Genomic DNA, 17,778 nt, shown 5'->3' with positions numbered 1-17,778 from the left:
CTTATATATATAACCGAGCCCTAGATTAAAAGTAGTACTGTGAACTGGCAAACAGAATACATTTTCGAAAAAGATTCAAAAGTGTGATACAGTATAAACACTAAGTTAATTGTATTTAGCGTGCTTTCGATTAACAGTTGAGAACAAAAAGAGCGAAACGATACTTCATTGAGAGAAATAAAGTCAAATCAGCTTGAGCTCCATATTTTCAACCACAATAAAACCTGATGTCTGCATACAACGTGCTGATCAAAGTGGTTAGAACTAAAAGAACAAAATCTACACCTAACCAGCGGGTTCCAGGCTTTCGTCTTTATAATAACCTCCTTTTTCTTTGTCGTCGTCTCATTGTTCATTAAGCACTTGTTGCCTTTCTCGTATACTAAGTTTACGTAAAGGCTATAGGTGGCTATAGGATCACTCCCAAACCGAACGTTCATAGAAGGATCGGAGGCCAGTAGTGTTGTATACCAATCGACTGAGCTCGACGCATTGAGGTGATGTCTGTATGTGTGTATGTATACAAAAAAGTGAAACACACTTTTTGGAACTTAGCATTAGCGTTTCAGAGTTATTGACAAAATATTGTTTTTTTGCCAAAGGTCCATCCTTAATCGAAGAAAAAATTGAATTTGCTGCAACGCATTCAAATGACCGCAAATCAGTGGCGTAGCTTGAAAATTGGTTCTTCTTCTTCTTATTGGCATTACACCCCTCACTGGGACTTTGCCGCCTCACAGCTCACAGTGTTCATTCAGCAATTCCACAGTTATTATCTGTGAGGTTTCTTAGCCAAAGTATCATTTTTGCATTTTCCAATTCGGAAATTGCCTAAACCGGCACCGGAGATCAAACCCAGCACCCTTAGCATGGTCTAGCTTTGTAGCCGCGCGTCTTACCGGTAGGTTAAGGAGGGCCCTTTTCAAGAAAATTGGTTAGGAGGAGCTATTCAAAATTACATTCGATGAAGTAATTTTAATATTAAACTGATAATGAAACTTGTTTCTGTCCGTCTTTGTCTTACGTCTTACAAGTTACAATTATAGAAACACAGAATCTATGCATTTCCTAAGCTTCTAATTTTCAAGAATAATTAAAACAGTCTTGTCTCAACCGATATAGTGCATAATCATCGCTGTTTTAATAGAGTGTTTTAAATTAATTACTTAAACCTCCATTTTTCTGGACTTCATGGCGGCGTAGCCCCATAAATAAATTAAAGAATTCGACCGAAATCTAATTTGGCAATAAGTTAAGGCTATAGCTAGACATCGCCCAGGATAAAAATCTTTCAAGTTGGCCCTTTGCACCTCTCGGGGTCTACGGGACCCATAAGTTAGTAAGTAAGATGCATTTCTATATCCAACACTTGGCAGTTAATGGGGATGCTGAACACTGAACAGTACCACCAGAAACTAAACGAGAGAATGTGAGATACCATCGGATTTAGCAACGTCAACAGACTGTGGGAGAATATCTATGAAACTGTGACTAAATACAACAGCGCACGAAATGTTAGGCAACGAAAACCGACGCTATTAGTTTGATGAGGAGTACCAGTGAGTGACAGACGAGAAAAATGCAGCCAGAAGTGTTTTAAGGACCATGATGGACATAGTCAACGACACTCAAGCTGGAGAACCACCAACATTGAATGAGGCTAAGAAGACTCTATATGAGCTAAAAACAGTGAAGCCAAGCTGCTGGGAAGGACGAGATCCTGGTCGAGCTTCTCAAACTTGAAAGTGGGCAGCTGCATCAATCGATTGGCCTCTAGGATTTTTATGCCTGTTCGAGGAAGGCTACAATTAGCCACCTCAAGCTCAGATGAAGAAAAGAAATAATAAACAAGAAGGGGCACATACAACAGTGTGTCAATTACAGGGGGATCACCCTTCTGAACTCAGTGTACCAAATTCTATCGCATATTCTGTTCAAGAGAGTTACACTGCTTAAGGAGTCCTTCCTCGGCGAATACTTATTAGGTTTTCGTAATGGCCGATGTTTAACCTGCGGATGATGCATGATAAATTCTGAGAGTACAGGTTGCAGAATCACCATCTGTTCATTGATTCAAAGCAGCGTACGATTCGGTGAAAATAATTGAGCAGTGGGAGATAATGCCTAAACATGGATTTCAGGCGAAAACAAAAACAAACTGATACGTGCAACGTGGATACAAATCAAGTATTCGGATTGCAGACGAAGTATCAAGCTCATTTGTGAAGGATTGAAGCAGGATGATGTGCTATTTTGAAACTTTATTTCTGTAAATATTTATAGATTATCAGTTGTTCACTTCACTTAATGCCTTTTCAAATGTATTGTTCAACATTGCGGTTTAGGGAGCGATTAGGAAATCTGGCTTGCAAAGAAACGGCACTATCATCATACGGCCGCATATGCTTTTGAGCTTTGCGAGCGACATCAAACTTTTAGCCTATTAAGATTACGCCATTTATGATAATAAATTTCATGATAAACAGTTACTTGATGCCAATTTCCATACATTTAATTTTCTTTCTTATATTTAACACAATAATTATTATAATAGGAATCGCTCGCAGAGCAGAGTGGAGGCTTTTGTCATCCCACTGAAAATGAAAACGGCGAGGACAGGCTCAACCATTAACTCTAAGAATTTTAAGTGCATGTTGGCGGGTAGAGGCAGAGGTAGACCTAATGATGTTGGTGCTGAGGTAGTGCATGATTGGATTGTGGTTGAACTTATTGAAGAATTTGTTTTCCTTGAAACGGTTGTAACAATAACGATTCCTGAGAAGTGAAAAGACGTGCTGCTGTTACGAAAGAGTTAGGGACAAAAGGTCGAAATACAAGAGGTCGAAGGACAACAGGTCGAAAAGGACAAAACAACACCAAATTTTCAAAACGATATATCTACTTTTGTAAACAAAGATTCAATCGTCGATTTGTCAAATCTGAGGACACTCCCACGCAAACCAACACCATCGACACATAGGTGAAAACTTCGGCTACCTGACGATGGCATTGGTTTGCGTGGGAGTGCTTTCAGGTTCAACAAACCGACGATTGTATCTTTTTTTCAAAAGCAGATAAGTCGTTTTGAAAATTTGGTATTGAGTTTTATTCATTTTTTAGATATTCTTAACATTCTTTCATAGTAATTACCCCTTCTTTGAAAATTGCTCATTCTTTAACTTTGATTGATGAGATGACTGAATTACTTCTGCTTGAAGTAAAATGCATTTCACAAAATCCTTTGCAATACACCCAACTTATTATCAGCTTTTTCTTGATCGACCTTTTGTCTCTTTCGATCTTTTGACCCTTTCGACCGTTTGTCCTTTCGACCTTTTATCTCTTTCGACCTTTTGACTCTTTCGACCATTAGATTGTCCTTTCGACCTTCTGTCCCTTTCAACGTTTTGTCTTTTTGATCTTTTGTCATTTCGAACATTTGTCATGGATTCGTTACGAATAGGCCTTTTACGGCTTATGGAGAGTACACACTGGTCAAGCAGTTTGACAAACATTGACTCCACCTCTCGTTTAGTCAAGCATCCAACAAGCACCACCAACCGCGGCGCAAACACTCAATTTATCCGACCAACAATATCACACACGAACGGCCGAAACACCAACCATCAAAATATATATGGGGGTTTGTGCGACTTCACTACTAACGCTCAAACATATTCGACGAACTTTGACTCCGCCCCCGACAGGTCAAACCAAAATCAAACCGCTTTGATTTTTTCCAACCGAGCCGCCAACCGTCAAATGGTTGTTCGAACAAACAAAGCAGCAACCGAAGTGTTTTGTTGGGGGCGGAGTCAATGTTGGTCCAACGTGTTTGAGCGTGTGTACACTACATTACGTAACCAGCTTAAGTCTCGCAACATGCAGACAGAAAAGAAATTCATTCTAATCTAATCTAATCGAACACAAACGCAGCCAGTACAAAGAAAGCATCCTGGAAAATCATTGAGTTAGATGACGCCCAATATTTTTCCTTGTCAATATTGAGGCTCACAGCATACCAGTGGTATGACATAAACTTCAAAGCGGCCAGGCCCAGGCCCACTGCGTTGTGTTTGCCGCAGAGATGATTCTTAGAGATGTATCGTGTTCAAGTAGTCACTTCAACGTGATACATATCACGAATCTACAGGGGTTGAAGGATGCGTGGACATACCTTACCATATTATAGTTCTTATTTTGGTAGTTGTATATAAATATGTAGTGAAATGTGAAACTAGATTTTCCTGAATCGTCAACAATCAGTACCTAGGCCAGACCAGGACACAAGAGACTCTCCGGCAATCCCAGGGTCGGCTAACTACTGGGTAATCAAGGGTTTTTCGCGGTAAACAAAAACTAACAACACAGGAACTTTCACTTTTCTAATATAATTTATTGGTTCCTAATTGTGGCGTGTGCGTGTTGTTCTGTGTAATAAATTTGTGTTAATTTGTTATGTGTGACCTATTTTAATGTTGGTACCGGTACATACCGCTGGTACTCTCGATGTTGAGGCCGGAATAGCCGACACAGCGACTCCAGTCTAGCTGTGCGGCCAGGATTCTCGCCAGAATAGCGAATGCGGACGATCGTTATTCGTCGGGATCGGCGGGAGTTGCTGGACGATGGTGGGCAGGCGTCTTCCCTCGTAGGCGCGATCGACCGGCCGTGGCTTGGCCACCTTGGACGGCCGAGAGGGGAATTACTCCTTTATGGTTAGGGCCTACGGCCCGCGGAATCGTCTGATGAAGGACGTCGGAATCCTTGACGGATTAGGAGCGGAAGTCTGACGGCTTCTCGGGCCGAGCCGTGTGCTGGACGGAAAAGCAGTCCGAAAACGTCGTAGAAAAAGACATAGGAAAAGAGAGAACAAAAGAGGTCCTAAAGGACACAGAGGAATTAACTCCTAGTTTCACAATACAGGCTTCGGAATTACCTGAACACTTTTCCCCAATGTGCAATCTAGCTCCTGCTAGGAAAGGGGGGGAGTTGGTCACTGTTCTCACTGCACTTAAAACACGTCTACAGAACACGGACGCCTGCTATTAAAGAGGCCGAAATTTGGCAATGGCTTCTCTTTTAAAATAAATTCCCTCCACATTTCCCGCTATTTTGCATGTCATTTTATCCAACATGGCATTTATCCAAGCATGATGCCATGTTGGATATTTTATAGCACTCTTATATCATTACAGCGGTACCAAACCCTATCGCTTCTGTGGTACTTCTGGTGGTATTACACAAGAAACCGGAAGGCTCTGACAAAACAACATAACTACAAAATAAAAATCTACAATTTTTAACAAAACGGTTACAAATGAGTAACATTTTAATAAGGAATTACATCAAATTTTATATATTTGTAGAATATAACATCAACTAGGAAAATATATTAAGCTCTTTTAGTGGAATGTATTAAACCGTCTAAGACGAATTAAGTACTGTCCATTTAATTCCACCAGTTAATTTTCGTTATCTTTGCAGATACGTATTTCGACCACAACTGTGTGGTCGTCTTCAGTGTCTTGTACTGTACAAGTACAAGTCGAGTCAAGTACAAGACACTGAAGACGACCACACAGTTGTGGTCGAAATACGTATCTGCAAAGATAACGAAAATTAACTGGTGGAATTAAATGGACAGTACTTAATTCGTCTTAGACGGTTTGATCAACTAGGAGCCGAAGTTAGCTCGGGATGTACATCTCTTGTAGAAGAAGCTGGAAATTATATAGAATTTTTTAGTTATGAGTATCAGATAGCAGGTTATGTGCCAGGACGTCGTCTGCATAAATGTTACATGGCAGGTTGTGAAGCTTTCATTTCTGGGATGTTTTGTAGTGGGCTATGAAAATGTTAAATCATGAAAATATTATAAAAATTTTATAATATAAAAATAAGAAACATAAAAAATAATGTAATGAAAGAATAAAAATTGCTATATGAAAATAAAAATATGAAAACATGAAATTAAAAATGAAGATACAAAAATGTGAGTACACAAAAACATAAAAGCATGAGAATATGAAAATATTGAAAATTTTATAGGGGGAATGACGGCCTTGGCAGGTCCTGCTCCATCACTGGCAGGGGGTTTTTTGACGACTGACTAGGCTCAAATTTGGCCTAAATATTCTTTGCATATCAAAGAATATTGTGGCCAAATTTCATAAAATTTGGTCGACAAAAACCCCCCTGCCAATAACAGAACAAAACCCGCCAAAGCCGTCCTTCCCCCTATTTTAAAATTTTCAATATTTCCACAATCGCACGCCTCCATGCTTCTATGCACTCATATTTTTGTATCTTGTAACTGATGTTTAAAGTATAAAATTTTGAAAATATGACAATATGAAGATTTGAAAATAAGATAATATAAAAATATTGAAACACAAAAATATATAACATGGAAATATGAAAGTATGAAAAATAAATCATAAAAATACAAAAACGGGAACCTGAAAATATAGAAATATATAAACATTCAAATTAAATTATAACAACATGAAAGTATAAATATATAAGAAAGACAAAAAAAATATGAAAATTGAATGTTAGAAATTATAGCAATATGAAAATATGATACACATATATGAAAATACAAAGGATTTAAATATGGAATTTGAAATTTAAAAATACAAAAGTATAAAAATATGAACATATACAGGTATAAAAAATGTGAAAGCATGAAAATATAAATATATAAAAGCATCATATAATGTGATATATGTATAAAAATAGGAAAAATATAAAAATATGGAAAATATGACAATATAAAAATATTATAATATGAAAATGTAATACATTATATAAATATGATAGTTTAAAAATATTAAAACATTAAATATTAAATATGAAAGTGTAAAATTAGGACAGTATAAAATACGTAAATAAAAAAATATTAAAATGTAAAAATGTGAAATTATAAAAATATGGAAATTTAAAAAATAAAATGTAAAACTATGAAAATTAAATATAATGAAATATGAAAAATAAGTAGGGGGAATGACGGCTTTGGCAGGTTTTGCTCTATTATTGGCAGGGGGTTCTTTATGCCTGACTATGCTGAAATTTGGCATAAAGATTCTTTGCATATCAAAGAATATTGTGGCCAAACTTCATAAAATTTGGTCGACAAAAACTCCCCTGACAATAACAGAACAAAACCTGCCAAAGCCGTCTTTCCCCCTATAATGAAAATAAATATAATATGAATATATGATAACTTTGTGAACATCAGCATCGTAGTTCAATCAAAGGTAATTGCCTATTTCCGGGATTAAACCACCCGACTTGGACGTTAATTTACAATGTTATGAAAACTCATATGTGAATATGTACGTTATGTGGAAGATATTGATTTGAAAAATGTATTGAGGTAACGTTTTTTGCGTGCACGTGAGTGCAATACACGATTCAGAGGAATAAATAATTTTAAGTTATAATTCTGTGTAAGTCAACGAATAAAAGAGTAAACATATCTAGGTATGTATTTTATGTTTGCTACGGTGATTTTGACTTTGCTATACCCCTGGTCGGCTTGATAAATGGATTGCGAGTGATTTGACTATGCGTCCAATTTGGGAATCTCGAGCTCGTTCAGTAGCCGCTAGGTTGCGAAGGCCGACGGAGGTCCTTCGTAGCTTAGTTGGTTAAAGCACCAGTCTAGCGTACTGTAGGGTCATGGGTTCGAGTCCCATCGAAGAGAAAGTGGTTACCTCCAATACATTTTTCAAATCAATATCTTCCACATAACGTACATATTCACATATGAGTTTTCATAACATTGTAAATTAACGTCCAAGTCGGGTGGTTTAATCCCCGGAAATAGGCCATTACCTTTGATTGAACTGAACTTGAGTTGCGTGCTCTTGCCTATGCAATGCGGTCGGGTCTGAGCTTGACGACCGACTGGCAAATAGCTTACACAACCTCACTTGATCAGTACCGTTGCTGATGAAGAATGTGTATAGCCGCCAGACATTCTAAATACTCACGCTCCTCTAATGTGGACGTGTACAATACACATGTGGAAGTATCGGCTTGATAAATGGATTGCGAGTGATTTGACTATGCGTCCAATTTGGGAATCTCGAGCTCGTTCAGTAGCCGCTAGGTTGCGAAGGCCGACGGAGGTCCTTCGTAGCTTAGTTGGTTAAAGCACCAGTCTAGCGTACTGTAGGGTCATGGGTTCGAGTCCCATCGAAGAGAAAGTGGTTACCTCCAATACATTTTTCAAATCAATATCTTCCAAATAATGTACATATTCACATATGAGTTTTCATAACATTGTAAATCAGCATCGTAATTACTTAAGCACCCTAAAATCCTTTCCTTTCCTACTGTATTATTGTATTCCCTAACCTCGACTAAACCGCGAGTCTTTCGGTTCCCCAAAACTAACACTATGTATAAGGATCAAGAAATGTATTGTTAAACTTGATTTCGGCTCCGTAACGCTTCACGGCAAATGAGCCTTCCAAATAAACGAAAGACTAAAAAAAATGAATATATGAAAATACGAAAGCATGGCATTGCTACGGTATATTTCGTGGACTGGAAACTAGTGATACTCATGTTTCCTTTGAAAACAGACAGAAAAGAAATTCATTCTATTTTAAACTCTGATTCGACCTGTGACCTTCGACCCTTGAACCTTTTACACACAAAAAGCGAGTCAAAAGAGGTGGGCCGATAAAATTCCGGGGTTCTCGAGCGAAAAGTGATGTGTAAAATACTCGGTGGGAAACTAGAAAATGATGTATGAAAATGATCGCAACCAAGTACACAGCAAATATTTTTTAAGATTCAACGACGTGTAAAATTGCAAATTATCCCATCAAACGAATTAACATTCGTTATTCAATTAAATTTGACTGAATTTTACATGCAAGCACAGTTTAAATTTATTTCGTTTTAACAAAATAGTGAAATTGATTGAATGTTACGTTTGTTACGGTCAACAAAGGCAATACTGGAATCGTACAAAATACGCCAGGCTTAAGTGGGCCGGTCACATAGTGTGAATGTCAAAAGAAAGAATAGCAAAAACAATATTCAACAGAAAACCGGATAGATGACGGCGATTCATGAATGACCAGTGACCACGAACATGCAATATCTGCATGCGGTTCAAATCGCGTGACCAACATCTATTTTGCCGCGACCTGGCAGCCAAAGTACCGGTACTTAAAGTGTCAAAATAATGTAGTTGGCAAAACAAAACATTCTCTACAACATGACACAAAATTAACAGTCATATTTAACATATTGAAGCCAGTAGGGTAAAGTGCCCAATAGTGGACCCCCAACCAATAGTGGACCCTCCAGCCATTTTTGCATTATTACAGCACAATATAAACATTTTGCTATGAAATTCCATCGGGAGAACCTACCTTACAGTCCTATGATTTGATTACATGCATTGGAAATGCTATGGAAAGTAAAATTAGATGATTTTTTACAATTCTATAAAAAATAAACACGAGAGTGTCCATTATAGGAATATTTTGGGGGGTCCATAATAGGGAAGAAGAACGTTTTGAAACGGAACATAAAAATCAAATGAAGTGTCGACTATAGGGAAGCAATTTCCTATTATGGACCCTCAGGGGGTCTACTATAGGGCGAATTCAGTCAGACTTTGAAATGTTAATTTCAACGAATAATGTCGAAGAAGAGATGCAGAGCTTGATATTAGATATCACGCAAAATTAATATTTTGATTTCGATTTTAAGGACGGCTACGCAGTCTTGAATTATTGAAACAAGATGTATATTTATCCGACGTTTCGACACGGGGATGGTGTCGAAACGTCGGATAAATATACATCTTGTTTCAATAATTCAAGACTGCGTAGCCGTCCTTAAAATCGAAATAAAAATATTCAGTCGATTTCTCAATAGTTAATATTTTGAAAATTTCCACTCCTTATGCCAGGAAGAGCATAATTTCGCTACTAGGGGGTCCACTATCGGGCATTTTACCCTAGTATTGGGAAAACATGTTAATGCTAACAGCACCATTAGCATTCTAGTACTTATGCTTCTACTGTCCTGAGAGCCCTAAACGTTCGAACCCAAGTTTCGTCAACAACACTGAACGAATCGGCAAACCTTTTCTCGTCATTCTTTCAAAGTGTGTTAAGTAATAACTCACCGCCTTTGTCTGAAGAGTACTTGAACGGTCTGCGGGAATTCGATCTCAACATTCCGTTGAATGTTATTGGAGTACGCGACGTATGCAGAAAACTACAAGAAGTTGATGGATCTAAGGGACCTGGATCGGACAAGCTTACACCAACGTTCATCAAAAATTGTGCACACACGCTTGCTCTACCTACGTCGCTGCTGTTCAATCGCTCGCTTGTGGAAAGTTCTTTCCCTTCAAGATGGAAAGAGGCGTTAATTACACCTATCCATAAATCTGGAAATGTTCATGATGTTCAAAATTACCGAGGGATTTCCATCCTCAGCTGTCTTCCGAAAGTTTTCGAGAGCATGGTGCTGGATTTCTTGTACCCGGCGGTACAGCACATAATCGACGTTGACCAACATGGCTTTGTAAAGAAACGCTCAACGACATCTAATTTGATGAGTCATGTATCTTGGCTAATCGATAATATTGAGAAACGAAAGCAAGTCGATGCGGTATATGTTGACTTCTCGAAGGCTTTTGATAGAGTTCCTCATCAGTTAGCGGTAGAAAAACTTAAGCGGATAGGCTTCCCTGATTGGCTTACTAATTGGATTGCATCGTATCTTCACAATCGTAGGAGCGGCCGTAAAACACGGAACAGTTATGTCGGATCCATTTCACATTACTTCAGGCGTTTCTCAGTCATCTCGGGCCAGTGCTCTTTGTACTCTTCGTCAACGATCTATGCAACGAATTGAAGTCGTCAAAAATCATGTATGCAGACGACTTAAAAATCTATCGAGTCATATCATCACTGGTGGTGGATTGCTGCGTATTGCAAGCGGATGTTTATTCAATTTTGGATTGGTGTGGTAGAAATGGAATGGAGGTTAACGTACAGAAATGCAACGTAATAACCTTCACTTGCCTTCGCTCTCCAATTGCCTTTAACTACCTGATGCAATCCCAGGATTTGGTACGTGCCTCTCAAGTCAAAGACCTGGGCATTATTTTAGATAGCAAACTACGCTTCGCTGAGCACATTTCATCGGTGACCGCAAAAGCGTATGCTACACTGGGTATGATCAAACGCAACACTCGTGACGTTGTACGTTGCCTTGGTTCGCAGTATTTTGGAAAATGCAGTAATTGTATGGGTTCCGTATCACACCGTGCAAATTAACCGTATCGAGCGATTACAAAAAGCATTCATCAGATTCGCTCTTCGAAGGCTTCCATGGCGGGACTTATAACAGCTACCACCATATCAACACCGTTGTGCGCTTATAAATCTTCCTACTTTGAGAGAGAGGCTCTTCATTTATGACATGCTCGAGAGCAACATTGACAGTCCCGCACTTCTGGAAAGGCTTCGTTTCAACGTTCCCGGAAATTCGGAAATTCGGAAATTCTTCAGACGATCAGCACAGCGAACGCAATATGGACAGAACAATCCGCTTGATGCTTGTTGTATTTCTTTTAATAATGTTTATCATTTGTATGACTTCCATATTAGTAGAGATGTTTTCAAGTCGCGAATTAGCATTTAAGTTTTAGTCTGTACGATGTAAATATGTCGAAGACTGTAAATAAATAAATAAATAAACATCTCCCAAGACAAAGATTATGAAGCAATACAATACACCAACGCTGTAGCCAACCAAGAAGGTATACAGGCAGGACAATTTAAATAACATTCACCATTGATTGAAAATGCACCAAAATCGACTATGAATAACTTGGAAAGTTGACTATTGTTTGGGCGTAATTCCATGTTCTATGCATGCACTCGCTCATATGTAATTGATCAATTCAAAAAGTAGGTATGTTTGAAACGTTTATCAAAAGATAACAAAACTATGAAACGCTGGAAAAGGTGTTCTCAATTACTGAAGCCGTAGTACATTATTTGTCTAATCGTAAAATATTTGCGATGTTCATCCAGGCATCTAGCAGACTAATGAGAAATCGACATTGGAAAACTATCAAGATGAATTAACTATGTATCAAAATAAATCAACTCATGCGAATGCATATCGCTGGTTGGTTCAGATTATTGAAGCAGAGAGATGTCCAGAAAAGAGTATTATGATCAATGACGCCAATTATTCTAACTCATTTTTATTTTTTTTTTTGCACTGCACTAAAACGACATTGACGTAGATGAGATAAATAGCTCTGCATCGTATCGCAATCATGTAACCGTTCATTAGAGTATCATTGATAAAAAATGAATTCTAATTTTAATATCATCATTTCACTTTCATGTACATCTGGGACCTTGCCATCTCACTGCTTCAGTATACTACAGTTATTAACTGCGAGAGTTTTAACCCGAGTTGTCAAATATACATCCGCATATAATGTGACCAACGCAGAATAAATACGCTATGTCAAGGGAAATCAAAAAAAAATCATCCGGAATTTCCGGAAAACATCAAAGTTACTTGTTCATACGGTGCATATGCTCAGATATCGCAGAGGAACACGAGATATGGATACATGTAATAAAGGTGCATGGCGCTTGATTGAAGAGTAACGCTACTACTGTGATTTTACAAACTGGACGTTCGTACGTTACGTACCTACGTACGTACCGATACTGGATGAAGACGAATGTTGTAAAATGCACCTTTTCTGCTGCTTCAAATGTAGGTAACACTTGTACAAACCAGATGACTATCAATTGACTATTGACACAACTTGCCCCGATATCTAAAGTTGAATATATCGAAATATGCTCTACTCTACTATATACTTCGCGGCAATATGATAATATCGTATGTACTAGACTGGTCCATGAAACAAAAGGTTGTCGAATTCTACGGGTCACCCCACAGGACTGTGCCTTTGGGTGAGAAAATCAATCTCTGAAAAATTCAGTTCAATCGCTTGTTGCATAAGTTGGTGCATTTGATTTGAAGTTTGTATGGTGGTTTCAGCCAAAATGCATAGGAAAATACAGCTCCGTCACTCTTTTGTTCAGGAAATTGAGCTAATTTCAAAAATGCAGTTGATATGTTAAGACCAATTCCACAGAATAATATACGATGATTAAAAGAACTTTTATATAGAATACGACTGTATAATTAGGAATTTGTTTATGTACTTTGAAATTCAATTGATTGCCATGAAAAACATACGCATGCCAACAAAGGTGCCAACAATGCGTGATTTCGCGCGCGCTCAAGCATATCCAGAGGATCGCGCGCCAAAACACATATCCAACCCACCTTTGATATGATGCGCACGTTTTTCGAGACAATCAATGAATTCCAAAGTGCATAACTCCTAATAATTTAGCACAATCCTCGGGGGTACCCCGTAGAATTCGACAACTTTTTTCTCCTCATACAAGGCAGGGCCAGTCTAGTGTGTACGTTAAGTCATAATGTGAAAATTCTAAGAAAATTATGCAACACAGCACACCATCCGATATTCAAACAATATCCGCCACCTTAATAATTTTTACCTTATTAAAAGTTGACAACAGTGTGGAATCAAACGAACGGTGTATTTCAATCAATTTTCCCTAGCTTATTTGTGTACGACGATATGGGAAGAAACACTTCGTGAGAAGCACTGGGGAAATCAGAGGACGGAAACTAAGCGCCTTGAAGTAGGTCACTCGTCGTTCCAATAGAACTTTTTTTTCCTATAATTTCATCACAAGTGGAACGATTGTGTGTGCCCATTGAGAATTGTTGTGTTTTGCGACTTGGCATATGCTTATGTGTAGCCATGCCGACAGCATCGTGTACATGGATGCTTATAATATTCAAAGAGCAGATAATTGAGTGTAACATGGGACACAAGTTAGATATTCGGAAAAAATGCCGTAAAACGAAATATGTTCAAGGATTTCAGCAACAGGAAGATAATTTAAACGTGGAGCACATTTAACTCACAGCAATATGAAGGCAATAAAAATCATGTCACAGTAATAACATTCAAAATGAATTCACTAATTTATAAAAAGGACACTACACGTGTGCAGGTTCCCCCAAACACACGCGACGCGACTGTCGCCACCGCTTGACAACTGCGATTCTGTCGCCGTTTGTATGGAAGCGTAAATGGTACATTTTATGCAGCGACCCAGCGATAGTGTCCCGGAGACTAGTTGTCGTCGTCGTGGCGATGAAATCGCGTTGGTTTGGGGGAGCCTTAATGCTTCCAGTGAGCATTCATATCTTTGAAGGTAACACCACACTAGACAACGAACCAGCATGTAGTGTCCATTGACACAACCAATCACAGCACTCATCTGATTCTTCATCATGTTCTGAGTGTCCTCTGAAAATTTGAGCTCATTTGGATTAAAACTGATTTAGCACAAACCGTTTCAAGTGTGCATGCAAATTAGTATGGGGATTTTTTTTCAGTATATATAATGACGCTTCGAAAATAACGCTTCCCCATTAAGCGCAGGTTAAAAAAACCTATATAGCTAAAAGGAATACTCAAGAGCTTTCACCCAACGAAAATCGCATGTTGATTAATCGCCCCAATAATTAGTAATCGATTTTAATACAGGTTGCGAATCTTTAGTTATGATCGTTAAACTTCTTTGAGGGCATCACTGAAACGTGCAGTGCAAAATAGTAGCCTGAATTTGTGTGTGCTATCTTTCGCGCCACGAGCAGCAATGTTGCCTGTTGAAGAGTTACGCAATTAACTCCAGAAAACTACGGTTTAGATCAAATTCGATTACTAATTATTGGAACGATTCAGGTTTTCTTTTAACCTGCGCGAGGAGGCGCCATAATCAGTATGATAAAAAAAAATCCCCATACTAATTTGCATGCAAACTTGAAACGGCTTGTGCTAAATCAGTTTTAATCCAAATGAACTCAAATTTTCAGAAGACACTCAGAACATGATGAAGAATCAGATGAGTGCTGTGGAGCAAAATCCATTTTTGAACCACCCTAATGCGTATGTTTGTTATGGCAATCAATGAATTTCAAAGTACATAAACAAAAACATTAGTGCCAGCGAAAGTGGTACATAAACCATTTTTGTCAATTTTGGGTTTTTTACACCAACGGCTTCTATTTGGTGATCTAGGTTAGATCTAGTAAGGAATAATGAAAAAGTGATTTTTGTCAACTAAATCTCGAGATATGCACATTTTATTTTCTGGTATATATCACAATGGCCATTTCGTTGCCAGAAAAAGTGGTACATGTACAGCTCCACCCACTAAAATCAGCTTATTTAAAAGAAAATTCAGCAACATGACTGTTTTCACAACAGATTTCAATCCTATTTTGAATTTCAAGATAGTTCACTGCCGTTTAGAATGATTTTAAAAATGTACATGTACCACTTTTACTGTCAACGTTTTTCGGTTTCTGTTTCCTTTTGTTCCCATTAATAGTGGTTAGGGTGGCTCAAATTAGTATGAGAAAAACTTTTTTCAATTTTTTCGATGGGCCGTCCTCTTATTCGGTTCTATTTGATGCCCTGATGCTCTGGACAAAATTTCAGCCAAATCGGTCAACGTTTGGACAGTGCTAAACACGTTGGAAGTTTATATGTAAAAATGTATGCAGAACATCCCAAAACAGTGAATTGCAGTTGGACGGCACAACTTACGATGAAGAACTATGATACTCACTCAGATCTTGAAGAATTTATTACATAATGCTATGCAGAAAACCGCAAGAAGATTAGAGTTTGCCCGGCTAAGTTATTAGCATTTCTCTGAAGTGGGGTTTGAGCAAATTTCGTTTCTTTTACCTTTGAAAAGAAATAAATTCACCCCTACAACACTCCAGTAAAATGCTAACATCTTTGCCTAAAAACTCTAATCTTCTCGCGGTTTGCAGCATAACATTCTGTATTTAATTCTACAAGAACTGAATGAGTATCATGGTTCTTGATCGTAAATTGTACCGTCTAACTGCAAATCACTGTTTTTGGATATTTCTGCATACATTTTCCATATAAACTTCCAACGAGTTTTGCACCGCCCAAACGTTGACCGATTTGGCTGAAATTTTGTCCAGAGCATCAGAGTATAAAATAGAAATGAAAAAGAGGACGGCCCATCAAAAAATTTGAAAAAGTGCTTTTGAGCCACCCTAATTGTGGTACATGTACAATTTGTTCTGATAAACTTGAAATTTGTCATAAAATTCGCTTATTTTTCACTACTATCTTTAGGCACATCAGACATAACATGTTGGTACAGTTTAGTTGCAAAAAATTGCAAATATGAATTTATTATTCGATATTTTTGGAAAAATGCGTCTCCTGAAAAATTTACTTAATGTAACATGTACCACTTTCGCTGGCACCGGTTCAGTTGTCTGGTTCATAGAACATATGAAGGAAGTAAGGACTCAATGAAGATTTGAATTTGTTGCTTCTGCTGGAGAATACTAGATCCATGCCGAGTTTCCTTAGTTGATTAGCTTAGCTGGTTGGTGATGTGTTGATCATATGGGACCAAAAACTCTATTCAACTGCTCATTGATCGGTGTCAGCGTTATTAGTCCGGCGTAGGGTCCTATCCTTTTTATTTTTGATTGCTCGTATACTCCTCTCCTTCCCTGTTTCCATAATGTGTTGGAAACAGTAACACAATCCTTCGTTTTTCCTACCTAGCTCAGTGGTATCTGCATTCTGTGGATTATGTAATGAAATGCTGAAATTGCTGTAAGCCGTCTCTTGTGTCTGATTGTTATTGGAGTTTCCCAAATGATAATTTATTAACGATTGCGGCAATAGTCTGTCTGAATATGTCGATTTATTGTTCTACGCGTTTTACGGGTCAAAACAATTCAGTTTTACACAGAACGAACCGAGTCTATTTCTAATTAACTATTTAGACTATTTTAGATAACTATCTTGGCAGACTATCGGAACTGACTATCAACTTCATGAACTACTGAAACATCCTTCGAAATGTATGGAATTTAATAACTAAACTTGTCTCTTACAATGTGCTTATCTACATCATTCATTGATCTTCAGTGTTGGCAGGAAAATACTGGAAGTCAAATCTTATTTATTTATTTTATCGCCGAAACATCATTTGTTCAAGTTGATTATCGATTTTGCGTTAGGTAGTGGACGTAACACAGTGCTTTGATGTTTATCTGATCACAGATTCTGTTGATGACGGGTGGTCCAACTCCTTCCTTCTGCCACCTGATATAGCAACGAACCGGTCGCTCTTCGGTTAAGAAATTATCTCAATTAATTGTCGCTTTGGCAAAGGTTATTTCTTTGAAATTTCGTTGAAATTTCTTTGGGAGAATGGAAATACATAAATCAATTTGATATTTAAATACATAGTTCAATTTGTTTTACATTGATTTTAAGTTATTTACTCATTCATAATTATTTTACACTAATTAATCCACTAAATATATTGACGTTTAAAGATTAAACGCAGAATAAAAATCGGAGTTAGTTTCTATGTTGGTCAAATAATGACTTTGTATAATATTTTATGTTTATAGTAGAAGCAGACGAATTAGAACACTAGAGTCTGATTATAATTGGGTTTTATATCTTGAGTAGCAAGTACAATGGATACACTATACTCAGGCAGTCGATTGACAATGTTTCCCTACCACAAACATCCTAGACCAGTCCTAGAATCAAACTCTGTTTTATCGCGG

General features: G+C 37.8%; 1 protein-coding gene across 1 annotated transcript in view; it reads left to right on the top strand.

Annotated features, from left to right (window-relative positions):
• Positions 1–17,778, top strand: part of LOC134211652 (serine protease inhibitor 42Dd-like) — a 56,944-nt gene that overhangs the window by 9,470 nt on the left and 29,696 nt on the right. The window lies entirely within an intron of this gene.

Source organism: Armigeres subalbatus, chromosome 2, assembly GCF_024139115.2.
Source record: "Armigeres subalbatus isolate Guangzhou_Male chromosome 2, GZ_Asu_2, whole genome shotgun sequence".
Lineage (NCBI taxonomy): Eukaryota > Metazoa > Arthropoda > Insecta > Diptera > Culicidae > Armigeres > Armigeres subalbatus.
This window is presented reverse-complemented; position numbering and strand designations above follow the sequence as displayed.